Here is a 24749-nt window from a genome sequence, read left to right on the forward strand (position 1 = left end):
TCCTAGCTTTAGTGATTTGGTGAACAATTTATATTTAGAATTTTGTAGGTTAAATCTTTGGAAGTCTTCAAATATTATATATTTGAAAATGAATATTTGTTCCTGTTAATATTTTTTTTAAATACTTTCTTTTAATATGTTTTAAAATATCATATTATTATTATTATTTGTAAGAATCAAGGAAGAATCAACATAGTGAACATAATCAATGCATAAGTGGCTCCCAATAAAGCATCATATTACAATAGGGCTTGAACTAGTTTATAAAGAAAATTCTTTTAACACCCTCATAGTTATCATTCAAGTATTTTTAACACCATCATAAGATATTTATACACAAATTTGTGGTGTGCAGGTATTTGTCATTTGACCCAACATGGTCAAACTTCATAATGTTATGTGTTTTGTCCCACTTTGGACTAGACCACTTATTAATAGTGGGGTACTGAAATCACCTACGTAATATCTTTAGCAACATTTATAGTCATGTTAGTCAAACATTGTCTTCGATTCACAAGATGCATTATTCAACTCCGAATTATAATCAATGTTCGATTACTTACTGACTTTTTTTTTAACAATATGGTTGGGTTATCCATATCTCTCCATGGTAGATGGGAATTTTTTAAAATTCTATCCAGAGTAACCAGGTCAAAAAATTGTTCTTATTGCTTTCCTCCAATTCCTAAATATTTCTGCAATTTCTGTTAAATTTAGTTAAATAATCGATCTTACCTCGACACATATGCTACTCTATCAATTTTCAATAATGGAGCTTCTACCATTTTACATTTGAGTTGGCCTTCCTCTGCAGTTGACATGGGCATATCTCATAGCTACAGGAGGTTTTTGAACACATCCCAGAACTTCGATTTGAAAGAGCTTGTCGCTTTTCACATGCGCCCTGAATTTGGTTTGAAACATCTCTGAAAATGATTCTGAATCTATGGAAAATCTGTTGGAATTGCATTTTCATCATGCAAATCCATACCTCAAGAAAAGGCATTGCGCTAATGCTTTGGAAGATGTCTTGTTCCTATAGAGGAATGGAGATTCCCATTACCATATCTCCATGGCCTTGTTTCTCGAGGCTACAGAGAATTATTAAGAATCCTACATAGTTTTGAGATTGGTAGTTGACAAAAATGGGGATCTTGATAAATATTGTTGTCTTACTCGTATGGAGAGATGAAGGGATATTTATATTCTGAAATTACACCAACAATTCAAGCGATTGCTTTCTATGATGAGAATGAAAATTTAGCACTGCAGCTCTCGTTTTGTAGGTCCCATAAAAATCAAGGTATCAAATGAATTTTGTTTTTGACAGTGGATTGTTGATTACAAAAGTTTGCATGGAAGGAGATCTCGTTCTTGTCTGGAATACTGTTATGGACACCATGGAAGAAGGAGAGGCTCTAAACCATACCATTTTAAGGATGCATCAAGTTGATGCTCTTTCTGACATCGAAGTACAAGAATTACATCATAAACTCTTGATTTAGGCTAAACGATCCCCAATTTCACAAAAATGAATATGGGCTCTTTTTTTCATTCCAAGGTGACCACTAATATACATTTGTATCGGACTGATCAATACCAGGAAAGAAAATCATAAAAAATGTGCTACCGAGGTATATGAGGAATACCCTCTCTCGAAGCTGAAATTAGCTAAATTTGTGGGATTATATGAGACATGTGTGCAGTATAAAAAGAAATGAGTCTCTAGAGGCTAACTTTTTCTATGGAGTATATTACTTCCAGGGTGTTAGAAATAATGGAGAATATCGTAGAATAGTGAGAGTTGGTTCATGAGACCTTGGGACAGGAATTAGTTTCTATTTCTTAGGTTATGGTTCTAACTTCCCTAAATCTATGATTACTATATAATGTGTGATGTACATGGACAATGTAGAGAGTTCTACAGAGCCAGACTGTCCTGGTTCAGACTCTCTTTCGTAGAGTTGGCCAGTGGTTGTTTTTTATTAATTCAACATCGCCTTTTAACACGTTATCAGAGCAACAGGGCTGAGAAACCTGTTCATTGAGTGAAGGATTTTCCCAGCGCACTTGAGTCGAATTTTCGCGTGGTTTGGAGGAAAAATAGTGTTGATACCACTGTGAGACTTGCGCATATTTTCATTTTTCTGACCGTCGCGAATCTGTGTTGTACATTCACACTGACCGTCGTGAGTCCATGGTTCTAAATAGTGCTGACAGTGCAAACAAAAAAGGGGTTGCATCTTGGCAGTGGCTGTCTAGAGAAGGCTATATTGAGGTCGAGGTCTACCAAGTAAAGGCTAAATGGAGGCCGAGGTCTACGAAGAGGAGGTCCTGGTGGAGGCTGTGGTAGAGGTTGGGAAAGAAACCACAGTGGTTTGTGTGTGTGATGTGGCATCAAACAGTATTGGAGACCATTTATCACAAAACTGTCTTTCATAAAGACCTGTGGTAGATCTAACATATATTCTATTTTTTTACTTGTCAAATTTTCTTTAATCACCAAGATGAATAATGAAATGATTGAAGCATACTTTAATGAGCATAACAATCTCGATGGCTCCAATTATGTGAATTGGAAATTCAAGATGCAGACTCTGCTAGAAGTGTAGAGTGCTTGAATGATTGCAAATGGGGATGAGCAGAAGCCAGCAGCTAGATCAGCATTGATCCCATATTGGGATAAGTAAGAAGATAAAGCAAGGACATTTCTAAATATGTCAATAAAAGACTACATCATACCACATATCAAAGAATGTAAACTAGCAAGAAAAATTTGGGGAATATTGAAGGATTTGTATGAGATCAGGAATACAAATCTTCTTCTGTTCCTGAAGAGCAAGATCTTATCCCTGAAGATGGAGTAGAATGAAATAGTTCTTGCCTTCATAGCGAGGATCAAAGATCTGAAGAACAAATTGGAGGACATTGGTGATACAGTTGCAGATATAGATCTACTAACCATTACCATGAATGGTTTGACCGATGAGTACCAAATGTTTATCACTGGGATAAATGCGAGAGAGAAAATCCCAAAGTTTGAACAGCTGACAGGAATATTAATGCAAGAAGAAGAAAGAATATTAACTCTGAAGCCCCAGATTGTTGATCTTATGTTGATGGCAAAAAATATCTTCTTCAAAGGAAAGGGAAATCTGCAATAGCAAAACGGAGGAAACTCACAGGAAATACCAAATGAGACTCAAGGTATGCATCTGAATAGAAACAACTTTGTAATTAAATGGAGTGTAAGAAGGAGATATATCATGAACAACAGCAGAGCCAAAAATGACATGCGGGTCATCTTGCAACTGACAATCATGAGCAGAACTTCAGATTGTTCATGGCAAACTTTGATGAGAATGTTAATGCAGAAATATAGTATGTATATTTAGGAGAATCAACACATATGACAGGGAACAAGAAATGGTTCGAATATTTTAAAGAAATCAACGACAGAGCGTGAATCTACCTAGGTGATGATAAAAGTCATCAGATCAAAGGGTGTGGGAAAATTTTTGTCATTTTACCTAATGGTACTATAAGACAAATTCATAATGTTATGTATGTGCCTAGTGTAACAAAGAACTTGATTTTTGTATCCATGATTAGTGATCGAGGTTTGAAAGTTGAATTTTTTAAATCTAAATGTTATATTAATCTGTTGGATGGTATGACAACTATTGCTACGGGAATTCGAACAGGAGGTCTGTTCAAATTGGATTTAAGACCAACACTAGTTTGAGCTTTGATAGCAGTGAGTTTGACTACAAAAGAGTTGTGGCATCAGATATTTGGTCATATCAACTACAATGATTTGTTGTTACTTCAGAAAAAGGAAATGATAAGTGATCTTCCTATGTTAAATCAAGTGCATAATTATTGTGATGCATGTACATTAGGAAAGATGCATAAAGAGGAATTCCCTGTTTGAGTAGAGAAGAAATAGAGAGACATACTTGAATTAGTGCACACAAATCTTTGTGGACCCATGCAAACAAAGTCATTAGGAGGTGCACTGTATTTTTTATTGTTTATTGATAACCGCACAAAGTTTCCTTGGTTATATTTTTTGAGTAAGAAAAGTCACACATTTGAATACTTTAAGCAGTTCATAAACATAATTGAAAATCAAATAGGGAAGCATATAAAAATTCTCCACTCCGATCAAGGGGGAGAATAGAGGAAGGATGAGCTTATCAAGTACTGTAAATATGATGGTATATTACAATAATACAAAGTACCACATACTCCTCAGCAAAATTGATTAATGGAAAGAAAGAACAGAACATTGGTGGAATGTGCTAGGAGCATGTTGAAAGCTAAGGATCTTTCGAATGGTTTTTGGGCTGAAGCATTGAATACTGTAGTTTATTTGAAAAATAGGAGTCCTACAAAGAGTCTTGAGTTCAAAGCTCCCTAGGAAGCATTATATGGATTTAATCCTGCAGTAAAACATTTAAGAGTGTTTGGGTCTAAAGAAATTGCCCATATTCCAAAGGAAGACAAAACAAAACTAGATTCAAAAGCCATCAGAGGTAGCTTTATAGGGTATCGTGTATAATGTAAAGCTTATATATTATTTAATCCCTCTATTCACAAGATTTTAGTTAGTAGAGATGTCATATTCCATGAGCAGCATCATGTAGAATTTTTATAAGTGCAATGAGGAATGGGATATTATGTTCTTGGTGGAATAAGGAAGTGATGAATCAGGCGACAAAAATGAACAACAACAGAAAAACGTAGAAGAAGAGAATTCATATGCAACATTCAAGTCGAGTCCAACAAAGGAAACTTAGAATAGGTTAGCAGTTACACCAACACTCAGAATATTAGGTAGGAAAACTCAATTTCCTGCTAGATATAGGGAAAATGATTTTATAACTAGTATGATGAATGTTGTTGAACCTTCTAGTTATAAGGAAGAAAATTAATGTAGTGAATTGAAAATAGATGTGGAATAGGAATATGAATATATAATCAGGAACAACACTTGGGAGCTGGTTGAACTTCATAAAGGGAAACAAACCATAGGTTGTAAATGGTTTTATAAATGAAAGATTAATGCATATGGAACCATAGATAAATTAAATCTAGATTGGTATCAAAGGGGTATTCACAAAAAGAAGGCATTGACTATGAAAAAAATTTTGCCCCTGTAGCCAAACTAAATACCATCATAATGTTAATTGCTTTAGCTACTAGGAAACATTGGATGATTCAACAACTAGATGTAAAGTCTGCATTTTTATATAGAGAATTGAAAGAGGAGGTTTATTTAGAGAAAACTGAGGGTTTTTCAAGAAAGGGAAAGAACATTTAGTCTGTAGATTAAAGAAACCTCTTTATGGACTAAAGCAAGCACCCAGGTCCTGGTATGAAAAGATTGATTCATTTTTTATGCAAGTTGGCTACAATAGAACTAAAAATGACCCTAATCTGTATACCATGAAAGAAGAACAGGGGTGCATAGTGTTGATTTCTTTGTATGTAGATGATCTAATTATTACATGTGACGATATTTCACCACTCAAAGAAATCAATAAACAGATGTCACATGTTCGAAGTACAAGATCTTGGTGAATTAAGATATTGTTTGGGTCTTGAGATCTGGAGAGATTCAGGACAAACTTTTATGTCCCAGGGTAAGTATGTTAAAGGTCTATTGGAAATATTCAAGATGGATCAATGTAAGGCTGCAGTAGTACCATTATAGCAGAACATTAAACTTCATGGTGAAGATGGCTCTAAAGAGGTATATGCAACACTTTACCGACTGCTAGTTTGGAGCTTAATCTACCTGACCACTACTAGACCATATTTGGCTTATGAAGTCAGTGTGCTAAGTCAATACATGTCTAAGCCACTTGAGAGTCATTGGAATGCAACGAAATGTGTTTCGAGGTATCTACAAGGTATTATAGACTACGGTATTATTTATACTGATTCCTATGATGTTAGATTAACAGGATTTATAGATTCAAACTGGACTGGAAATGTAGATTACCGCAAATCCATAACAGAATATGCATTCAGCATTTGATCAGATGTGATTACATGGAGCAGCAAGAAACAAAACACAGTTTCCTTGTCTTCGGCGGAAGCAGAGTATCAAGCCATGTGCGCAGCGACATGTGAGGCAGTTTGGCTGCGGAGACTTCTCCAGGATGTTGGGGAAGAACAGAAAGATGCAACACCAATCAGATGCAACAATCAGACTTCAACCAAACTTGCTAATAATCCATTGTTTCACAAGAACACTAAATACAATTATACACAATTCCACTTTTTCAGGGAGAAAGTGCAATCAAAAGAAATCCATCTTGTATATTATAATACATGTGATAATGTTGCTAACATTTTCACTAAGCCTCTTGGAAAAATTGATTTTGAAATCTTTAGGGAGATGTTAGGCATATTTGTGAACCCCTTCACCGTTAAGGGGGAGTGTTAGAGATAATGGAGAATATCCTAGAATAGTGAGAGTTGGTTCACGAGACCTCAAGATAGGAATTAGCTTCTATTTCTTAGGTTATGGTTCTAACTTCCCTAAATCTATGATTACTATATAATGTGTGATATACATGGATAATGTAGAGCGTTCTGCAGAGCCAAAATCTCCTGGTTCAGAATCCTTATTGTAGAGCTAACAAGTCATTGTTTTTTATTAATTCAACATTGCTTTTTAACATAGGGTTCATCAATCAATCAATCATGCATTACAGCTGCATCGAGATTCTACATTGGGAAATCCATGCTGTGAGGTCTCGTAGGTGCACCAATCTCCCCAAATGACAAACGCCTTGCTGCATTTGCAGCACACGAAACACTTCATGTCGTGCTTGCACCTGTAGTGAGTTTGCAGCATTCAAGATTCCTTGAGGGGTTTCCAATGGGGTGGTGTATGTTGTTTATGCAACCCTGTGAAAAATAGTAATAAGGGATAAAACTCATTCCAATTAAATTTTGAACAGATAAGGAAAACAATAAACAACCATATGTTGAAAAGAGATGAAAAAGGTAGACGATGTCTAGTAGCCTGACCAATTTAAGAAAGGGACATCTTTTGTGTAATAAAATTTTAATATAAACTATTAATAATAATAAATTATTAAAAAAATACAATTTAACTAATTTATTGTTAAATATAAAAAACTTAAGTCACAATTTTATGGATCTACTGAGCATCGAGAGGGATCAAATCTGTTCTTGAGATGCAAACATTTTCTAGCCTGGAAAAATATTTAACCTCTCTAGGAGCTTGGTAGATCTAGAGTTAGAATGGATCTAGGTTTGTATAATATATATCTAGTTGGCCCCAAGGGTTAGCTCAATCGGTCAAGCTGGGGCCTCGCCAATGGGAGGTCACAGGGTCGAAACCCGAAAGCCCTTGGGGTTAGGTCTGTGATGGCCGAGGGGTGTGACCCCCTTCGGGTGGGGTCCACTCTAGAAACTTTCGATCCTGGACGTAGCGGACCACTGACCATGGTATCCGTGAACCAGCAGTGAAAAAAAGAAAAAATATATATATATATCTAGTTGACATTGAAATATTCTATTTATAATTCACCTTCCACATTAAAATGTTAAAATATGCCCCCTCATAATTTTTTCCTATATTTATACATTTAATTATTTTATTACTAATATTTTCTAAAATATTACATATCAAATCCATATTAAACATTGAAAAATTTACAAATATCCCTCATACATTGAATTAGAAAGAAATTATTAATGGAATAAGAATTCTCTCAGTCTTTCTCACTAAAGTGAAAATATAAGAAAATTTCAATTTAAATTACTTTACTTTTCTCTATATAAAGTATCTATAAAACTATGTTATTTAATATGGACATTGAAATATTTTACTAACATTTTGTTATATATATATATATATATATATATATATATATGTATGTATGTATGTATGTATGTATGTATGTATGTATGTATGTATGTATGTATGTATGTATAACAAAATGTTTTACTCATAAGTATCACATGTAAATGGAACATAAAATGAATTACACGTAATGCAATATCAATAATACTATTTCTTGTCCTGTGAAAAAATTATATTTCTTCCTTGTATAAAAAAGTAAATTTTAATTTTTTACTCATTACATTTCTTCCTCATAATAAAAAACTCGATTATTTTTTTACCTTGGTTACTTTATAGCTATATATAAACTTATATGAGATTAATGTGTAAACTGAAGTATTGTAATTATGAGCGACATAAATTCCTTTTGTTATTACTATTTTTAATTTGTTAATTTAAGTTATTATTTTACTATTTTTAAATGTAACGTTATGTGAAAACATATCTCCCATACTGAGTTGTAGATTGTCCCTTGCCACAATTACTTTAGATTTAATATAACTTAAAAAAATGCACTTCTAAAAAAAATAATTTCTTACTGAAGTTTTGAGATTTTCAAGCAATTGAAATTTAATATTTATAACAACTCATACCAATTTAGATTCGAAATTTCTCAATCTAAAGATGAATTTTACCAATTATATTATAAAATGCCAACAATATGAATAAAAAAACAACATATTAGAGAAATAATGACAACAAAAACATACAATAATAGTATAAATGATAAAATAACATAAGTACATATCACTCTCCATTGTCATCGCTTTCCTCACTTAGCATGATAATGTTATTGTTCTCCAAAATATATTTTTATCTAGGGTTGTTCATTTATATGAACCAACAATCCCTATCCAATACCTCGACGTAAAAACACACCTAGTTATAGTGTTTTTGGAAAACATAAGGTTCCCTCGATTCATGCCACATATTTCTAGAGTTGATAGATATTAGCCAACTATTGCGATATTCCTTTACATGATTTTGATCAAAGGTGTCCCACTACATACACCTAAAAGTAATACATTGGAATGAGGAGAATTCCACTTGAGTGATCTCTTGTATCTTTCCAACACAATCAAATGTCCCCTACATTAGGTTTTGATCTTGACTTCCACTCGATGATCATGTGTCGTGTATCCATCATCGACATCCTCCGTGTGAAGATGATGTCGATATGCCCCCATAGGTGAGAAAAAACACACCTATTAAAATATTAAAAAAATCACAGTGGTATGTGTCTAATAACATGAAAAAAACTAAAAATAATACACACACACACACATATATGTTACGATTCCAAGGTGCAAAAAGAAGTTAAAATTGTACAAAAAGACAATATAATTATTGAGTTGTTTCACCCAATCCCAACGTTTAGTGCATCCTCTTCAGCACAAGGGTAACGACTAGATGTGCCATATTTCTCTCTGATTTGATCAAAAACCAACTGTTAGGGCATGTTATTAACATATTTTCTTTTAAATGATTAGCCTAAGGCACACTTCTACCATTCAACCATTGGAATTCTGAAGCAACAAAATTGTAGCTTGTTGACTTTAAATATTAAACTACATAAATCTATTTATAAATAATATTTTATTAATAAGATAAATGTACAAGATATGTTGAATGTTACAATCAGGCACTTCTTATATACCTAGATAGATGTCCTTTCGTGATTTGGCATGTCTCTTAGACATTCCTTTTCACTTAAATAATGACTATTTAAGATAAGCATTATTTTGATTATATATTATTTATATTTATTCATATTCATTTTATTTTATATAATTTATATTTGTAAATTTCCCCTTCCTTCAAAATATTTGTCTTCAAAGCTATATTGATTTTTTTTTTTTCATTTTGCGTTTATCATCTCAACATATGTAACTCAACGTCATTGGGACCCTAGCTTGTATAATTTATTGTAACATTGTCTTGGAATGAGGGTTATCTATTCCCCTTATATATATATATATATATATATATATATATATATATATATATATATATATATATATATATATATATATTATATATATATAGCGAGAGAGAGAGAGAGAGAGAGAGAGAGAGAGAGAGAGAGATAATAATGTTATTATTATTATAATTAATATTATTTTTTAAATATTAGATCAATTTAATTATATAACTTAATGTTGTAAATTTAGTTATATAACTTTTGATGGCTTGTACAACATAATGATATGCCTTTTGACCACAGGTTTGGTTGATAAATGCTTCGTCGAATGGATTTACCGCTGACTGAGTGGTGTGGTGGAAGGAACACATTCACTGTTTGTTTGGAAATGGAAGGTTCTGTACATGAAAAAAAGGGACAAGTAGTGTCACGGTTGACAGAATGGTTAGGTGGCTAGACAACACAGTTGGTGATTCATGGGTCATGGTGTGGTGGAGAAGAGGACATGGTCACTGGAGTGTATTTGGCAACTATGGAACCCACAGTAGACTCGTAGAAGCTAACTCGTGGGTGTGTATTTTCTATCAGAGGGTTTTGGATAAATAAAGTTGTTTCAAAAACTAAAATATTAGGCACAAGAGTGTAGATATTCAACATTTTTTCCGTATGAGGGGAATATTTTTTATGTGGATGGGCCAAGTCCACTCAAGCGAGGCAACATCACTGTCACTATCATTGTTAACAACAAGGGAACCCACCCAAGGAGCCATCTAGTGGAATTTAAAAAGGGAAAGTTCTACCAGTTTTGCTTTTCAAGAATGTACTCACTCACATCCATGGCATCATCTTCTTCCACTTTCACATTCGTCATCTCCTTCTTGTAATTAGATTTTGGTATTAATTTCACATTAAATCCTCCCATGTCGATCTCTTCAACCTGGGATTCCATGTTTCCTTTGGCTTTCTCTTGTGAACTCTTGGTGAATTCTTGCAATTTTGTGTCAATGACATGTCTCATGTTGTGCATCGAGTTCCAAAAGCTCTGCACATTCTCGTTCCTTTTCAAACGGATTACTCTTTCTTTCTACGAAAAAATAATATCTTCACACTCTATCATCACTACGACTGATCATCATTATGCAATCAATTGATTCTCTCTCTATTTTTATTCCACCACCTTCTTCCTTTGGCTTATCCAGATGCCAAAAATGTACAATCTTCTCATTATGAACATAATCCAAAAATGAAGAAACATCTAAAAATTGATGTATATCCTCTTCAAATGTAACAAGAGATCTATGAAAACAAATTATTTCCCCATCTTTGAGATGGATAGATTGAAAAGTAATTGTCTTTTCAATGGATTCACACATGAAATTTGGTTCAAATTTGATTTCCTCATAAAGATCAATTTCCTCATCTGGTGGAAAACCAGCCATGGAATTCAGCTTTGCAATAGTTTCTATTGTCTTTCCTAGAGCCTTGTCAAAAATCCAACCAACATACCTCATATTTTCTCTCTTTGTATCATAGAGTTTGAAAAACAAAAGTATATCCTCTTTTGTTTTATGAGGAGGTGGGAGAAATCAAATATCTAGACCATATTCATCTTCCAAAACCAATCCCAATTCTTCAATGTGTGCCTTGTTTGAAGTCACCCTCAAGATGCCAATGGATTTGGACTCCTCTGACTGTTTTAAGGAACTTCCAGGATAGTATGTATTGTTTTGATGCTTAGCCCACAACCAAAACCACAGAAATTGCACTAGAAAGCCAAATTCCTTTGCAACTTCTTCCTTGAAAGAGATAAAAGGAACTTGCTTCTAAATCTGAAATGTTCGAACCTTACTATGATCAACAAGATTGAAATATATGTCCTTACGAATCTAATTAGAAAGATATTGATCATGATAAACCTTTATAATTGTATAAATACATGCTTATGCCTTTTTTTTTTTGCTTCATTTCTTTTTCCACTTGCAAATTCTCATCAATATTCCTGATTAGTAGGAGCTTAAAGTTATCCGGATTTGTAGCCATCCTGAAATAATTTGTAACAACCCTAGTTAAAAATCCATGTAAAAATATATAAGACCACAGATGGTGGGACACGTATTCGAAGATGAATTGTGGGGGAAACATCTTAATGGGTGTTGATTCAGTTTATTGTGGCTTAGGAAATTGGAAAAGGAAATGGCTAAGGCTTTGGAAAGGAAAAATGGCATTTTTGGCACATTGTTTTATGAAAATAAAGGAAATTAGGAGAAAAAGGAGGTGAAAGTTCATGACTTTCATGTGAGGATGAAAATTAAGGAAAATAATGGAAAATGAAGAAAATAGAGGCCTCATTAATAAAAATTCTTATGAGGACCAACTGGCAGGCTCTTGGCTTGGGCTTGTTTAGTGTAATCTTTTGATAGGTTTTGGTGGAGATCTTTTCTATCTCTCTCTCTCTCTCTCATATTATTGGACACTTAGAGCTTCCTTGGATCACTCTTGGAGGGTGTGGCATACTTTTGTTTTTGGGGGAAGAAGGGAAATGAAGAGCAGGAAAGTGTAAGAGAGCATTGGGATAAACATTTACATCAGATTTCCTTGTAGGTACTAAGTCGCATGTATGTTTTCTTCACTAGTTTTGGCATGCATGGAACATCTATGTGGTTTCTTGGTTGTGATTTGTCATCAACATCGAGGATTTCCTGGATTGATAATGGATTTCCTAGCCTTTCCATTTCTTGGATAGCCATTGTGATTATGGGTTTACTTTCATTATTTTTCTTTGGTTGGTTCTGATGTTTCCTTATCTTGGGTTGATTTATTAGTTCTTGGAGCCTTCGTCAGAAAAACGCTCTAGAAACCTTGTAACGAGTTGGTTTGAGTTACTAGTCCCATAGCCTTGGTTGGAAAAATGTTCTAGAAGCCCTGTAACAACTTGGGTTGAGTTACTAGTCCTAGAAGCCTTGGTTGGAAAAATTATCTAGAGCCCTTGGTGGGTTGAGTTACTAGTCATGGAGCCTTGGTTGGAAAAATTATGTGGAGCGCGACAACAGTTGTGGGTTGAGTTACTATTCCTCGAACCTTAGTTGGATAAATGATCTAGAACCCAGAAGAAGCCTTGGGTTATGTAACTAGTCTTAGAAAGCATATTGGAACAAACCTCTGGAGCCCTCGATGGCTATGATAGAGACCGATTTGATAATTGTTTTGTGATGTCTGATCATGAGGTGCAAGAAATATTTGATGGGGTTAGGTGAATGGACTCTTGAAGCCCTGGATGACTTTTGATTGATTTGTTCTATGAGATCCCACATTCATTCTTGGAATATGGAACGAGGGTAAAAAGATGAAGAAAGATTTGGCTCATCCATTCTACAATTGGGTGGAACGTGGAAGTTCCATCCTAGCTTTGGATTTTTCATCATTAATGAAAGGTTATTTCTCCTTGTATTTCTATGAGTATTATACTGGATTATATGTGTTTTATATGGCTCTGATCTCATGGGTATTTATGTCCCTGTTATGCTGGTTATGTATATGTTTTATGACAACAACTAGGTATGGCTTTCATCATGTTTTTACTTGTAATTAATTGATGAATGTATCTATGATCTAGCGGATGGAATGGAAATTGATGTCTTGAGGCATCAATGGTTCTCAATGACTCTCAGTTAAGTATGAGACCCCTATGCTCATAATTGTTATTTACACTTGTAATTTACATATTTGTGATTTTCTTGGCGAAATTCCTATCATGGTTAGTTGGGGTCTACTTAAGGTATTAAACTAGTATTCTATTTAGTACTGTAATCTCCATGTTATTTTACTGATCTAAAGAGAGGGTTGAATTTTGGGTAGTCACCTGGGCTTTGGGCCTAAAAAAGTTGCTCAAATTTGGGGGACACTAGCATAGCACTGACTAAATGAATCTTTGGACATTGGCAGGCAATCCTATGAGATAAACGTTGGGTTTTTGGATGTTTTCATGCCTATAACATGAGACTTATTGAGGTTTAAGTTTTCTAAACGTTTAGTGGGACCCAAGGGAAAGATGTCTGAAGTGTTATATTGGTTACTGAGGGTCTTGAAGTTGACTTTGAATGTCTATATGGTGTGTTTTTGTCGATTCCACTTCCTTAACATGAATTAGGAGGTCTAATCATATCATAGTAGCCCTGTGTTGCATGTTTACCTTGGTTGCTTGGTTGCTTGGGTAGATGTAAGAGGAGGGTGTTACAAAGTGGTATCGGAGCATGGTTGACCCCTCAAACTGGATGGGTGGTGTGTTTTTCATCCATTCATGTTGGTTGCATATGTGTAGCATATGCATGTATTCCATGTTGTTGTTTCATTTTCATGGTGTTGATCATGGTTGCAATGACGTTGCCATGCGAAGGTTGATGGTGTCATCATCATGAGTGTATGGTTGTATATGCATTTGTTATGCACGTCAGTGTTCACATGTTATTAAGTGCACGTGATGTGGCTGTTTTTGTCATGCATGAGGTCATGGTTTGTGTAGTTGATATGGTCATGCATTGATGACTACCTTAGCTAGAATGATGTGTGTATCGTATAGTACTCACGTGTTATATGTCTATATGTAGTTGTTATGCATGTATGGTCTTGCTTATAGTTATGCATGAATACTAGGTCAAAAATGACTTGTGAAGTCATTGTATGCAATTAGGTCATCATGATGATATTGGTATGTTATGATGCTAATGTGTTGGTTGAGATAGAGTATGAGATGCATATCATTAAACTGAGGTTGTAACATTGGACCTGGAGGAAAGAGCATGTCGTCATATAGATGTGTATATTGGGCATTCAGGTACATAGGTTAAGGATTGTTATGTGCATTATGGTTATGTTTATGTCTTTAATTCTATTGATGTTATGGTTACATACATGATAGATGATGGTTGATTAGTATAATAATATGCACATGTTTCAGATAGTCAAGGATGATAGTAACTTGTGGTTGGATGCATTGCTATTATCAATTATTTAATGTTAGACAACTTGATGATCAAGTTATATGTTGTTGATGAACATGATATATAGCTTATTTTTGTTATATGCTAGTAACTTGGTGATTAGGGTTATTACATTAAGATGTTGATGTTATATGTATCATAATAGTTGGATTGGTCTATCAAAATGATTAGGGTTATGACATTTAGTTATGATTTATTATGATGTGATATTATGTTGTGCTAATCTAGATTGATTCTACATATATGATAGCCTCCCCTGAGACACAATAATGTACAAATTCACTTATGTCGTATATTTGGTGCTTGATTGTTTGATTATGATATCTATTTGGTGTTTGAATGTTTGTCGTCTAGTTGTTTTATTTAACATGGTATGTTTGCAAGTTGTTTGAATGATTGATGAATTTCATAATATGAGTATGTGTTCAAATGATAGTATTTCAAGATGATTGTACTAACACATATGTGTTGAGACAGTTAATATGTACTTGAATGTAGTTGACAGTTGTAGCATTATATCTAATGACTATGAGTTGACTATGGATTATGACATGATTGCTAGTCTTGGTAAAGGTTGATTTCAAATTGATAGATTTGATTGTCTTGATATTTGGAACATGTTGTTGACATGTGTGAGTAGTTTCACGAAACATGCTTGGTATTAGCGTGACAAGGTAATAGTTGATGTGTTTACATAACTAACATTTGGGTGATGTGACTACCAATAGTAATACTCTATTGCAACAAAGAAAAATGGTAAAAGAAGGAATTGGGAAAGAATTCCTTTGGCTATGTTTGGAAACCCTAATTCCAAACAAATGAGTTTTTGTATACAAGAAGTCTTATTAACCTTCATTTTGTCTAACGTTATGTGGATATGTGATAGATTCATGAACATATATTTGACAGTTATATTAGCTAGTCTTCAGTTATAGGTGAATTTGTCAAAGGATTGGAGTCTCTTGAGAGATGTTGTGGATGTGCTCAGTTGCTTGAAAAGTGTTTGATGCAATAAGCTAAGGTAACAAGTATATTTTTATGTTTATTTATGCACTGATAGTTATGCATTCATGGAAATATGATGCATGGAATTGGATGGCAAAGAGATTGCCATGAAATCTTGAAGAAGGCTCAAGTTGAGCTTTCCATAGAAGTAGTGGGAACCATGGGGATTGAATCATGGTGTTTTTTATCAGTCTCATTCCTTTGGTCTTTCATGATTTATTGTGCTTGATTGGTGTATTTGTTTATCTCTAGTGTATGGCCATACCACTTTGTTTTTGGAGTCATGTTGTTATTGGTTTTCGTGGTTTTCTTCTTGTTTGTCTGTTGTTCTTGCATTTTAAGTTTTGAGTCTTGGGAATTGGTTGAGAAAGAGGAAATTTAATGGAGCTTGGGGAGAGTTGTGTAGTACCTAAAAGGTAATGTAAGATTTAGATGAATCTCGGTGCATTAGTAAGTGAAGTAGAAGGTAAGACTATAATAGTCGATTGGACTCGTTAGGTCCATTATGGTAAATAGATGGTGGTAGTACAAACATGAGTAGGGTAACCAAAAAAGGTAAGGAAAATCAGTTTGAAGTGTAGGATGCCTTGGCTAACTTGGGAATTGTGGTTCTCAATTGGGTTTACTTAGAATATGGGGGCCCTTGAGGCTATATCTCTTTAATAAATCATTCTCTTAACACTCCAGAGTTCCAACCTTCTATATTTTTGGGGTGTCCACCTCCAATAGATTCCCCACTCGATGGATCTAAGTGATGGAAGAATTTCACATCGTCATCTCTGAACAGAACATCAACTCCCTTTACCATTCCATCCTCGGCGCTAAATTAAATCATCTTCAAGGGTTCAGTCTCTATGGCTTTCTTCCTCATCATTCTAACCAATAACGTGAGGGAAATCTGGTTCAACAAATTAGAGGCATCACTTGACAATAGTTTTAACTATCCAATGGAAATGGTTATCCAAAATTTTCCTATAAGTTTATGCCCTCACTTCTCTAAGATGTAACAAGACCTTCCTCCTATTTCTGATCATGAATCGGTCAAGGGTCCTCGAAATTCAATCACACAATGTCTTAGACGGAGAGATTTATAACTTCATCGGTAACAAGCTCTACCACTGCACGAGCTTCTTCGAGTTAGTCTTGTTGGCTATGGCTCTACCCTAGGGATCTACTAGACTTCCAAACGTGCCTCACAGTTTCATGACGACACCCTTGGTTTCTTAAGGTAGCCTATGAAATTATCCATCATAAGCTGGGTTGATAGAATCTTAATTTGATTCTCGACGCGTGAGTCTTCCCTTCCAACTAGGAGGGAATGCCACCCAAGTTGACGTAGGTGCTCTTGCGCTGCTTACCTACCATGGACTCAGTTTGTACTCCTGAGAGGTTCCTATCTCTTCTACCACACACCAATGGTTATAGATAACAATAGTTATCTAAGTTCAGTGCATGAGTAAGTGAAGCAGAACGTAAGACTATGACAGTCAGTTGCACTCGTTAGGTCCATTGTGGTAAATGGATGGTGGTAGTACAAACATGAGAAGGGTAACCAAAAAAGGTAAGGAAAATGGATCTAAAGTGTAGGATGCCTTGGCTAAGTTGGGAACTATGGTTTTCAATGTTGTGCATGCTATGCACAAATAAAGAAGTTCTCTTAACATAAACCTTATGATATCTAATAACTAGGTTATGATCATGGTTATGTTGATGTTTATATATGTATACATGTATGTATGTATGTATGTATGTATGTCATGTATGACAAGGTCATCATGGATCATGATTATTAACGCTAACTATATATATATATATATATATATATATATATATATATAGATATATATCTGTGTGTGTGTGTACGTCTGTCGTTGTCTAACAGGACCATGATTGTTTTATGCTAATGTTTATGTACATGTATGTATTTATCCATGTATCTATGTCGCCATCTGAGAGGGTTTTTAGGGATTGTTCGTGTGGAGGAATGATTTCTTACGTAGGTGAATGGCATAAAGAGATTCTTGGTTCATGAGGAATCAAGTGGGAAGAGTAGCCTAAAACATCTATGAGGTCATTATCATGTGGTTGTGAGTTGATATTATGTTATTATATTATGTCTATGTTATGGACAAGTTATAGCAAGGGATGCATGAGTAGAATGAAATTCATGTGGTCTGTGGCATGCTAAGATAAGCATGGATGGCAGAGAGACACTAGAAGCAAGGTTACCTAGTAGAGACAGTTTGATTTGAATGTGTGGTATTATTGGTGTGCATCTGTTGTATATGTTGTACATGTTGCATATGTGATGTTGTGCGCATGCGATGTTGTGCATATTTAGTGTGTGTACATGTTGTTTATGAAATGTTATGTATAGGATGGTACATATAGTGTTGTGTGAATATTGCGTATATAGTGTTGGGTACATATGGTGCTATGTATGTGTTTGATATGCAGTGTTGTGTATGGTGCTATGTGCATGTTGTATATACATCGCTATATATATATGGAATTGTGTGGATTTTGTACATGTGGTGCTATGTACATATGGTGTTCTATGCATGATTGTACAAGTGGTGTTGTGAGCATGTGGTGTTGTGTACATGTGGTACAAGTGGTGTTGTGTGTAGGTGGTGCTTTTTACATGCCATGCATGTGGCACTGTGTACGTGTGGTCTAGTGTACATGTCGTGCATGTGTTACTCTGTACATGTGGTATTGTGTACATGTTGTACAGGTGGTATGATATATATGTGGCACTGTGTACACATTATGCAGGTGGTGTCATGTACATGTGATGTTGAGCACACATTGTGTAGGTGGTGCTTTGTATAGTTGGTATTGTGTACGTGTTGTACATATGGTATTTTGTGCATGTTGTAGATGTTGTGTTGTGTTTATGGGGTACTAGGTATGTGTATTGTGTAGTTGTGGTATAATGAGCCACGTACTTGTTGTGTTGTACTCTGTGTGGTACATGTATTTTGTTGTGTTGTATGCCAGGTGTAGGTACATTTATTGTGTGGCATTGTGCATTAGGTATAGATGTATGAGTTGTGTTGTATATTAGGTTTGTGTATGCATTTGTGGTGTCGTACGTTGTGTGCAGATGAATGTCTTTTGATGTAAATTGTGTACATATATGTGATGTGTTGTTTTATACACCAGGTGTAGGCATATGCATTGTGTTGTGTTGTACACTAGTTGTAGGTGTATGTGTTGTATGTCAGGTATAAATGTATGTATTGCAGGGTGTGTTATGTCATGTGTGGTTTTATTTGTGGGATGTAAACTATGTGTGTGTCTACACGGTTGAGGAGAGGGCATTGGGAGTTGATTGAGTGTGGAAACAAATCTAGCATGTGTACGTAATAAGGACAAAGGTGGAAGCCATTAAATGAATAAAGGATAAGTATTGGTATTTTATTTCAATTTTATTATGCATGTGATTTATGATTCTAGTCTATGATGATTACATGTGATCTATGATTTTAGTTTATGACGGTTACGTGTGATTTATGATTTTGATCTATGATGGTTGTGATTTGAGCTAGCCTGATCTGATATGTTATACATGATGATTTGGTTAAAGATGTTAGTTTCACTTGTTTTGGCAGGAATCGAACAAGAATTAAAAATGTACCTTATTGATGAGCTACTAATGAGGTATGAGGTGAAGTTATTTTGATTTATTTTGAATCTAATGGAAATTATGTGGTTGGAATAGGAATGCATGGACATGCCCAGTTGAGTGGTTGAAATCAACTACAATAATTAGCAACAACAAAAGGGATTGGAATATTTACAAGTATGTTGGTAGAGCACATCAGGAGCAAGGTCATTGTGGGACACTAGTACCCAATAGTGTCCATTAATTCCCATGAGCATGCTTTGACTGGTATGATGGTTTTAAGGTAGAGATATGCCTTGGCTTTTGTATCTTCTAATGCAAGGAAACCTTGCCAAGGGATGGACTACCTGAGATGGGGGTGTTAACATAACTTAGAAGGTGAGTGACTACACAAAAGGGGATGACCAGATTACCTGAGGGACTGTATAGCAGAGAAGGGAAGGTCACAAATGGATTTGTTTTGGCCATTAGAATTTACATATGGAATCATATGCACATTGGGAGTGAGCCCTGGAACAATGAGTCGGTAACTGTTCACTGAGAGGACAAGTGGCACTACATTGTAGCGCTAGACATTGGATGTAGCTTTGAATTTTGTAGTGGATTCTGGACTTCCTAGGAAGGATGTGAATCTTGGTATTACATTGAGGGTGGAGGTGTCAGCCTCTAGATTCGCTTATTGATTGATGCAAGCATATTATCATTTTATTTGTTGGATGATAAAATGTGTATATGTGCACATGTGTATATTATTGTAAATATTGTATCGAGTTGGTTTATAAATCTCCATAGATAGTATGGTTATTGCTGGTTGAATAAAATGCACATAAGTATATGTGGTTATTATTATAAATACATTAATGAGATGTGCTATAAAGCTCCAATAAACGGTATGTTTGTCATGTTTCAACAATGGTCATTGTAAACACTGTAACGAGTTGAGTTATAAAGATCCATTGGAAATATGTTTTGTTTTCAACAATCTCATTGGTTATAGGTGTCAATGAGCACCGAGGATGGTGTTCCCCCCTAAGGGAGAGGGTTCTGTAACAACCTTGGTTAAAAATCGATGTAAAATATATATAAGACCACGGATGATGGCACACATATTCCAAGATGAATGGTGGGGGAGACATCTTAATGGGTTTTGATTCGATTTATTATAGCTTAGGAAATTGGCAAAAGAAATGGATAAGGTTTTGAAAAGGAAAAATGGCATTTTTGGCACATTTATTTATGAAAATAATGGAAATTAGGGGAAAAAGGAGGTGAAATTTTATAGGTTACATGTGAGGAGGAAAATGAAGGAAAATAATGGAAAATGAAGAAAATAGAGGCCTAATTAATAAAAATCCTTCTGAGGATCAATTGACAGGTTCTTGGCTTAGGCTTGGACAATGTAAGCTTTTGACAAGTTTTGATAAAGCTCTCATCTATTCTCCCTCTCTCTCATATTCTTGGAGACATAGAGTTTCCTTAGAGGACTCTTGGAGGGTGTGGCATACTTGGGTTTTTGGAGCAAGAAGGCAAAGGAATAGTAGGAAAGCGTAATAGGGCATTGGTATCAACAACTACATCATATTTTCTTTCAGGAATTGAGTTACATGTATGTTTCCCTCACTAGTTGTGGCATGCAGGGCACATGCATGTCATTTCTTGGTTATGATCTGCCATCGACATGGAGGATTGCCTGGATTAAGAGTGGATTGCCTAGCCTTTCCATTTCCTAGATATCCATGGTGATTATGGGTTTACATTCATTGTTCTATCTCAGTTGGTTCTCATGTTTCCTTAGCCTGGGTTGAGTTATTTGTTTCTATAGCCTAGTTGGACAAACACTCTGGAAACACTGTAATGGCTTGGGTTGAGTTACTAGTCTCGTAACCTTGGTTGGAAAAACACTCTGGAATCCCTCCAACAAATTGGGTTGAGTTACTAGTCGTGGAAGCCTTGGTTGGAAAAATTCTCTCGACCTCGACAACAGTTGTGGGTTGAGTTACTAGTCCCGGAGCCTTCATTGGAAAAATGTTTTGGAGACTGGTATCATTCATGTGTTGAGTTACTAGTCATGGAACTCAGTTTGGAACAAACTCTCTAGATCCCTGGATGGCTAAGATAGAAACTGACTTGATGATGATTTTGTGATGTCCAACTGTGAGGTGGAATCACTATTAGATGGGTTAAGGTCGATGGACTTTGGAATACTTGGATCAGTTTTGATTAATGTGTTATATGAGATCCCACATTCGTTCTTCAAAAATGGCACGAGGGTGAATGGCTAAAGAGAGATTTGGCTCAACCATTCTACAGTCGGGTGGAACATGGAAGTGCCATCCTAATTTTGGATTTTGCATCATTAATGGAAGTTTATTTCTCCTTGTATTTCTATTAGTATTATACTAGATTATATGTGGTTTATATGGTTGTCATTTCATGGGTATTGTTTTACCTATTATGATGGTTATGTAAGTGTTTTATGAGAGAAGTTATGTATGCCTTTCATCATGTTTTTACTTGTAATTGAATGATCAATGTATCTATGACCTAATGGATGGAATGGAAGTTGATGTGTTGAGGCATCAATGGTTCTTAACATTGACTCTCACCTAAGTATGAGACCCCTATGCTCAGAACTATTATCTACACCTATTGTTTACATATTCGTGATATGTTTGACGAAATGCCTCTCATTGTTAGTAGGGGTCTAGTCAAGGTCTTAAATAAGTATTTTATTTAGTAATGTCATTTCCATGTTATTTTACTGATATGAAGAGATTGTTAAATTTTGGGCAGTGACCTAGGCTCTAGGCCAAAAAAGTTGCTCAAATCCCTTAGACACTGACATAGGACTAACTTAGTGAGTCTTTGAATTTTGGTAGGCAAGCCTGTGAGAGTGAATTTGGGTTTCTGGACATTGTCATGCCTATAGCTTGAGAGCGATTGATGCTTATGTTTCCCAAAACCTTAGTGGGACCCAAGGCCAAGTTGTTTGAAGTGTTGAACTGGTTCCTGAGGGTCCTGAAGCTGATGTTGATTGTCTATATGGTGTGTTTCTGTCGATTCCACTTCCTTAATGTGACTTAGGAGGTTGAATCATACCATAATGTCCTCTCGCCGCATGTTTAACCTAGCCGACCAGCTGCTTGGGTAGGTGTGGGAGGAGGGTGTTACATCTTTTGATTTCTTATTTCCTATAAATACCAATTCACTGAAATCATCCATATTAAAATTATCATTCCCAGGTTGTGAATCCAAAATAGTGGATTATGCTTCCACTTTTTGAGTAACAACTAAATAGTCACATTCCCATTCCAAGGATTTCTTGTCACATCTCCCGTCGCTAGTAAAATGGTTTTGGATACTAGATATATAGGATACATATTCATCTTTAAGATCATCTTCATTGTTGTAACAATATGAATTTGACATAATCTCTCTCTGATTTTCTGCAAAATGTAATGATTCTTCATGAATAATTTCTTTCGATTCATCATCTTCTTCAACAGTCTTATGTATGTCACCTTGAGGAACATGTTCAAAAAATTTCTTGGGTTTAACATTCTTTAATGTTAGTTCCTTTCACGTAAATATATTCTTCCCTTAGACATGTTGTAAATTCAGCACATGGTTTTTAAATTTCTGAAATGATTCTTGAACCTCACCTAACTGCTCAATAAATTTAGGACATAAAGATGATGTAATATTGTGCGACAGATAACATCCAAAGGATCACATGGCTCTAATACCATTGAAGCAACACAACTATTCTTGTTGACTTTAAATGTTGAAATACACAAATGTACTTATAACTAATATTTTATTAATACAATAAATGTACAAGATATGTTGAATGTTACAATGAGGCCAATCTTATACACCTAGGTCGGCGTCCTTTCATGATTTGGCATATAATTTAGACATGCCTTTTAGGATAGCTAATGGCTATTTAAGAGAACCTTTATTTTGATAATTTATCATTTATATTTATTTATATTCATGTTATTATATATAATTTATATTCATAACAAAATCATTCTTTTTATTGTCCCATTTCCTCCTCTTCTCTTCGTATAATGCAACCAATAGTTGTGTCGTTGCCATATTATAAAGAATGAATTTGTTGATGGCTTCAATCTCTAAATTCTCTCATGATCAAATCAAACCAACATATATATATATATATATATATATATATATATATATATATATATATATATATATATATATATATATATATATATATATATTAATATGAAGTTCATGTGAATATTTAATGTGTACTAATTTGACAAATGATAAGCTTGCAATTACTCTTTATCATGGACCTCTTTCCATTTGTTTCGAGAAGCTCCCCTTCCCTTTTGTCTTCATCCCTTTTGTTTTCCAAAATCAACACACTTGGTGTGTTATCGATTTTCTTGATGTACTCACTAGTAATAGAAATAATAATATGATATTTACCCCTCTTCCGTAGACCCCTTGGGTTTTTCCATTTGTCGAACAAAATCTTTCAATTTCTTCATTTACCTCTCTAAGAAGAACATCCAATGACAAGAAACAACCCTAACTATTTCAACCTCATCTACTACGTGAACTAGAAGATGAACTTGCACATCCATTAAACTCGTCAGTAACTCCTCAAATATAAAAACAATCTCACTATCTCTTGATGCCACCTTGGAATGCTACCCATATGACTATCCTTTCATGTGATCCAATGTACACATTCAGATAATTTAGATATGGCACCTCGTATGTATTCGGGGAAGTCATGGTTCACACACCAATGCACAAGCAGAGGATAATGAAAATGCACAATAAATAGTAAATTATACAAAAATTAATTATAAAATATATCATTACATAAAAATAAAAATAAAAAATAAAAAATCACACTTTTGACATACATACACTTAGAAGGTTCAAATGATCATGCAATTTCAACACTGACAAACGATCTTCCATAGTGAAGCAAACCCATAGTGAAGACCCATATAAAGAAAGCACCCTCACACTCATTATAACTTCCTTTACCAAAGACAAATCATATTTCTTTAAAATCCATGGGACATTGCCTTCTTTGAAATACCAAGAGGTACCAACCTCTCCTTTAGTTTCTTGTTTTGGCCAATGTTTATTTTTAGTTTTTGAAGAAATAAGATCTCTCCAAAAGGTTAATGTGTCACTTTATTTCGATGATATGTTCTTCCATAAATAAGATGAAACATTTTTAAATATATGCATGGGATCTAGTAAGTGGGAAATCTTAAGATGCTCGCAATATATGAGCTCATAAAAGATAGATTT

The 24749-nt window shown here is 34.8% G+C and overlaps 1 pseudogene; it reads right to left on the reverse strand.

Annotated features, from left to right (window-relative positions):
- LOC149168939 (ABC transporter G family member 39-like) overlaps positions 1-24749 on the reverse strand; it is a 280633-nt pseudogene that overhangs the window by 106441 nt on the left and 149443 nt on the right.

Source organism: Pinus tabuliformis, chromosome 4_2, assembly GCF_031772625.1.
Source record: "Pinus tabuliformis cultivar Carrire ecotype Pingquan chromosome 4_2, CPIR1, whole genome shotgun sequence".
NCBI lineage: Eukaryota > Viridiplantae > Streptophyta > Pinopsida > Pinales > Pinaceae > Pinus > Pinus tabuliformis.